Source organism: Megascapheus bottae, unplaced genomic scaffold, assembly GCF_031878675.1.
Source record: "Megascapheus bottae isolate mThoBot1 unplaced genomic scaffold, mThoBot2.hap1 HAP1_SCAFFOLD_48, whole genome shotgun sequence".
In the NCBI taxonomy this organism is placed as follows: domain Eukaryota; kingdom Metazoa; phylum Chordata; class Mammalia; order Rodentia; family Geomyidae; genus Megascapheus; species Megascapheus bottae.
The window spans coordinates 1,977,377-1,983,855 of NW_028327313.1; the positions used below are offsets into that span (position 1 = coordinate 1,977,377).

At 45.7% G+C, this 6,479-nt stretch overlaps 1 long non-coding RNA gene across 1 annotated transcript in view; it reads right to left on the reverse strand.

The window, feature by feature from the left end:
- Window positions 1–2,895: 2,895 nt before the first annotated feature.
- The window catches only part of LOC150040101 (uncharacterized), a 15,918-nt gene continuing 12,334 nt past the window's right edge, over window positions 2,896–6,479 (reverse strand). The window contains exon 3 of the long non-coding RNA XR_016534076.1: window positions 2,896–3,436. This is a non-coding gene — a long non-coding RNA (uncharacterized LOC150040101). The remainder of the gene's footprint in view (window positions 3,437–6,479) is intronic.

Sequence of the window (6,479 nt, forward strand, 5' to 3'; positions counted from 1 at the left end):
CTTCTTCTTTTCAGTGCTGGGAAAAGAACTCCAGGCCTTCTGACCATTATGGAGACTCTCCGGGAGTGAGCTACACCCAAACCCTGAAAACAATTGGAATGTTACTCTAAGTCCTCCTAAAGTGTCCCTGGCAACGTGAAAGCAAGCATGTAAAGTGTAAGAAGCAACGCTTGCTTGCTTTGTCTGAATAATGTGCCACTAATTATTGTCTCATGGTAGTATTGTATCATTTACGATTTTATTATCACTTTGCATTTGAAGTACTCATTGATTTTGAAAATCACAGCATACTCTATGTCATTTCTTAAGCTGTTAATGCTCCTAAAGCTTAAAAGGCTAGCATAGTGATTGTATACAGAGATTCTTTTTTTTTTTTCTTGCCAGTCCCAGGCTTAAGCTCAGGGCCTGATCACTGTCCTTGGACTTTCTCAAGGCTTGAACTCTACCTACCACTTGAGCCTCAGCACCACTTCTGGCTTTTTTCTATGTATGTGGGACCGAGGAATCAAACCTGGGTCTCCATGCATGCTAGGAAAGCACTTTAGCACTAGGCCAAACTCCCGGCCCCAGAGAGATTCTCTTCTTGAATACTTGTTTGTTAAACATGACATTTGAAATATGATGTAAAAATCCAAACAGTACAAGAGCAAGGACTCAATATTTTGTACCCAATGCTATAGACATGGTATCAGAAATATAAACACAACTACATAGACATAAAAATGTATGACTCTATAGACATAATGTTTTATTACATAATGTTGTATGACATACAAACCCTCAGCCTAATTTTAATTATGTTCTAAAATCCAAGTGCCAGTAATTATGTATAGAGATTCCTTTCTTGAATACTTGTTTGTTGAACATGACATTTGAAATATGATGCAAAAATCAATGTTAATAAATTCTTTAATGAAAAAAACCCCCCTCCCCCCCAAAAAAAGGTGGGCCGGGAGTTTGGCCTAGTGGTAGAGTGCTTGCCTAGCATGCACGAAGACCTGGGTTCGATTCCTTGGTACCACATACATGGAAAAAAATCTGGAAGTGGTGCTGAGGCTCAAGTGGTAGAGCACTAGCCTTGAGAAAGTTCAAGGACAGTGCTCAGGCCCTGAGCTCAAGCCCAGGTCTGGCAAAAAGAAAAAAAAAAGGCTAGCATAGTTCGCACAAAAACGTTGGTGATTACCTTCCCTACATAGTAATGAAATTAATTCTGATTGGTAAACTTTTTATTTCATTTTTTAATTTAGGCTGCCAGAAGCACTGTTTCTATTTATAAAAAATGCTTTTGAATATATACCCTTTATCACAGATTTTGAAGAAATCATGTAAGATGATAAAGAATTTGAATGGTACAGTAGATGTAAGATACAGTTGCAAGAAAATTTGTTTTGACATCAATTTTTTTATAAATTAAATGATTTTGTACACAAAGCTCTAATACTAAATAATCACAGGTTACTTAGGGGGCAGTCAATGTGTACATTTTCAAAAAGTTAGATATTGTTGTTTTATATGAAAGTATAGTATAATCCCTATGTTTTCCGGCTTTAAAATAAACTGTTAGTGTTTTATAAGAAATTATAGTATGGTCCAAATGTTTTCAGGCCTTGGAATAAATGTTGAGTGCCTTGGAGACAGTAGCACAGGAGTTGGCCCAGGTATGGAAGGGTGGGAGAGGGGCAGAAACTGGAAAAGTCATGTTGGAGATGGCACCACAGCCTTGTCAGTGTGCTCACGCAGGTGGCCCTTGAGAGGGAGGAAGGACTTGAGCTAGACACAGAGAAGGCACTTGAGGGCCTCTTTTCTATTGATCTCCTTCACCAAGACAAAGTTGACCCCTACCCCCAAACACACCCTGCATTTCTTTGGAGAATCCAAGAACAGATACACTGTAGTGCCTTCCAACACAATAAAGACAGCATCATTCCTTGACTAGGGTTCTGTGATGGAAGAGGAAGGTGACCTCTGCCTTGGTAGAGGCCAAGAGTTTATTCTTAAGGAAGCAAAGTTGGCACATACGGCCCCAGAGATTTCATGATGATCCTTCTTGCTGAGGTTGTCTGGGAGGTTTGAGGATCCTGTGAACACAGGACATGGACAGGTGTCTGTCCCTTAGTTACATGTTTCTAAAACATACTTTTTTGTTGTTCGTGGTCTTGGAGCTTGAACTCTGGGCCTGGCTGCTGTCCCCAAGCTCTTCAGCTCCAGGCTTCCACCCTACCCCTGGGTCTGGGCATTGTCCCTGAGCTCTTCAGCTCAAAGCTGCTGCTCTACCCCTTGAGCCACAGCACCACTTCTGGTTTTCTAGAGGTTAATGGGAGATAAGTGTCTCATGAACTTTAGTGCCCTGGCTGGCTTTGAACCACGATCCTTAGATCTCAGCTTCGTGCGTAGGTAAGGATTACAGGCATGAAGCACTGCACCTGGTTGCAATTTTGGGTTTGTTTTTTTTGTGTCAGGTTCCAAGTATTTTTTTTTAATGTTTTTTTTTTGGTCTCTGTGCATTTTCAAACATGAGTTACAAGGATATTAGTAATTTGCTCCTATAACTTGCTGTTTTGGCAAGCAGAGACAATGGGAGAGGGACTTCTCTTATTTCCTCACCTTTCAGCTCCTCTTTTGTCCATCCCTATTCTTAAAAGGGAGATATTATTAAAATTGTATACCAAGGGGCCGGGAGTTTGGCCTAGTGGTTAAAGTGCTTGCCTAGCATGCATGAAGACCCAGGTTAGATTCCTCGGTACCACATACATAGAAAAAAAGCCGGAAGTGGTGCTGAGGCTCAAGTGGAAGAGCTCTAGCCTTGAGAAAGTCCAAGGACAGTGCTTAGGCCCTGAGCTCAAGCCCAGGACTGGCAAAAAAAAAAATTGTATACCAATAGAGTAATCTGCAATCTTATGAGATCATTTTGAGGTCTGCCATCTCCAGGATATGGCTATTTAAGTTTTAGCCTACTGAATGTCAGTTCTCTGGTAGTTGAAGTGGCTTTTCATACCTCAATGTCCTCTCTTTCCCTTTATTTTCTCTATTCCCTTTGGTCAGTGAAGGGCGGGGGTAGGCTGAGGGGGAGGGAAACTGGTCAGGGACAGTGTCCAGGCCAAGTTCAAACCCCAGGACCCACAAAAACAAAACAATAAAACAAAACCAAACCCAGGCAGTTGCAGAAAATGGACGCTAGGTGGCAAGCACTCACCATACCTTTGCATGGAGAGGGTGAATGCTGGAGAGGAGGGGCCTCTGGGATGTCCATGGGTTCCAGGTACTACACCTGGGATGCACTGCTTCTTCTGCCTTCCTGGAGAATGCAGCACAGTCCTGGTTGAACTCCTGCCTTATGCGGTGCTAATTTGATCCTGAGGAAATCTTCAGCAGTACTGCTGCAATCTCAGTAATTTATGCACTGCAACTTCCCAGTTCCAGATGAAAAGCATTTTGCCTTGGGAAAAAAAAAAGAGAGAGAGATAAGGAATGACAGACACCTTAGCCCTTTCTGGAATGTAAAATAAAATCAAAGAAGAACATCCAAAACCAAAACGAATATTCTATCTCTGCTTCTACTTCTGAGGGTAGTAAATTTCCTCCTTCCCTGAAGAATCTCTCCCTCCCTTTCTGTCTACGGTCCTCCTTTCTCTTTTTCATTTTCTGGGTTCCTTGTATTGAGGACTGAACTCAAAGTAAGAGTCTTAGAAGGACTTTCCTGCTGAAGCTGGCTTTGAACCTCATGAGATCTCAGCCTCCAGATCAGCAAGGATTACAGTTGTGAGCCACCTGCCATAGCTTTACTTGTCTTGTGTAAACATTGTTGTACTGACTGCTTTTCCTTTTCTTTCTTTTTTTTTTTTTTGCCAGTCCTGGGCTTGAGCCTTGTCCTTGGACTTTCTCAAGGCTAAAGCTCTACCACTTGAGCCTCAGCACCACTTCCAGCTTTTTTCTATGTATGTGGTACCGAGGACTTGAACCTGGGTCTTTGTGTATGCTAGGCAAGCACTCTACCACTAGGCCAAACTCCCGAACCTCCATTGATAATTTTTTTTTTGCCAGTCCTGGGCTTGGGCTCAGGCCTGAGCACTGTCCTTGGACTTTCTCAAGGCTAGCACTCTACCACCTGAGCCTCAGCACCACTTCCGGCTTTTTGCTATGTATGTGGTACCGAGGAATCGAACCCGGGTCTTCATGCATGCTAGGCAAGCACTTTAACCTCTAGGCCAAACTCCTGGCCCCCCTCCATTGTTAATTTTCATATCAATTTCTACTCCACCTTCCTTCACCTCCTTGTGTGCACTGACTCAAAGCCTGTGGTTCCTTTATGTCTGTATAGGAAACTTGAACTTATAACCACAGTAGTTTGCAAAAAAACGAACACTAGATGGCGCCCTTTGACCGTTGTAGCATTGCACATTGAAGGGTGGGTGATGGACATGGGGGAGGGGAAGAACACAGCACAGGGATCTGTGTATGTGGAGCTCCGTGATTTTCCTGGCATCATAAGTTTGCTGCACTGGTTTCTGCCTTGGTGGAGTCATCAGTACTCTGATACTTAAGCTTGTGCTCTTGCATTTTACATTAGTGATTGAACTCTCAGTAAATTCTGAGTAGAGCTGCAATTGCAGTTGGTGTGGATATATAGAGAACAGCTTCCCCATTCCAAATCAAAGACATTTTGTCATGTTTTCCCTTTGGCCTAACACTTTTAGCTCAAGTCTGTAGCCCCAGTCTTTCAGGAGGCTGCAAGAAATCTGAGGACCAAGACTCAAAATTGTCCTCTACAATATGGCATCTGTCTCCAGGCAAGTGGATCCTCTTAACACCAGGATTTAGAGGAGGGAAGCACTCAGACTGATCAGCTATGGCTGGGCTGCGAGTGGGAGTGCCCATGTATCCAAATGGGATTGGTAGGGCGTCCATGTCAGCGACAGGCCATTCCTTTGGGCCTGTGTGGGTTGTCCTGCAGCCCTCCACCCATCCTGCATCAAGTCCCCAAACCTTTTCCTTTGAGGGGGTCCATTTCAAGTAGTAGATGCTTGTACACGTGGGTGGCTAGTGGGTTCAAGCTCTGTCAGGTGGGTAGTTTGATGGGAAAGGGAAAGATTTAAAAAAAAAAACACCATGATGAGGAAGGAAAGACTGCTCCTCCTTGTAACATCTCTTTATTTTCCACACCCCACCAGGGACCGCTGGATAGACCACCGGACCAGGAAGCGATGCCTGAACCAACTCAGCACTTAGCAGAAGGCAGCCAGCTAGGAATCCGATCCAGTGCACCTTTGGTGTGTGTGGAGGTTTTGCTGAGCCAGGGATGCAAGGCGAGATTTGGGGGAAGAAGCAAGCCTCCTCCTGTCCTGACCCCTGAGCACCCCTGGGCCTCTGGCTCCTGCTCCTGCTCCTGCCCCTGCCCCTGCCTCTTCCTCCTCCCCAGCTCCCTCCCCCTGCCCTCACCGCAACCTCACAGCCCTCCCCTAGAAATAAAATAAAAGGACCCATTTGCTTGAATCACACTGTCTTTTGCTTGTGTTTATTCCACTCCCAAGATGAAAGGGGGTTGCATTCATTTCTGGCGCCTGATGCCGGGCGGCCCGAGAGAAAAGGTTCTTCAGGGTTAGGGTGTGGGGCAGGCTGATGGACAGATGGACGATGGGGTGGGGGTGGTGGGATTGGTTGGGTTGGTCCCTGAACTCGCTCGCCGGTTTCTGGGAGTGTCTAAGCACCAGGGAGGGGACTTGAGGATGTGACTGACCAGGGAGACACCGGGGCTGGCCGGCCCACCTTGCTAGTCCTGGAGAAGGACTGAGTGACACAGCAGTACAAGCGTCTTCTGCTTCTGTAGCTGCTGCTTCTGCTTCTGCTTTCTTCATTGATGGGGTGTCATGTGTAGAGGAGTGACAGACAGTGACATTCCTCAGGAATAGGCTACATGACCACACACACACACACACACACACACGCACCCTGATACCCCTTCTCACAATTTTGTCCCCATTTCCCTCCTCCCACTCATGTCTTCCCCCCTCCCCTTCCGTATATCAAATAAACAAAAACGAATCTACAATAGACCAGGTGACAGAGTCAGATACAGTCACCACCGCATCAGATGAACGGGGTGGGGGAGAAGAGAAAAGAAATCACATAATCCACGCAGAACAACCATCACCATCTATTCATTTCCTTGCCGATCAAGTCATTCTTCATTCCCTGACTGCCAAGGTTCTAGGGGGAGTGGGGGGCAGGACGAGGAGACAGACACCAAGATGCTCTCTGCCTCTCAGAGGGAGGGTTGGCATGCACGGCAGGAAGGACCTTGTTCCCTCCTCTGTCTGCAGCCCCTAGCCAATGGATGGTGCCTGGCAGGTCAGGAGTTCTTGAATCAGACCCTGCCCTGCCTACCTCTTTCTCTGCTGCTCCTCCATCCATCCATCCATCCATCCATCCATCCATGCAGAGGCCTGCTTTGACAGAAAACTGCAGAAGGGCTCTCCTCCGCT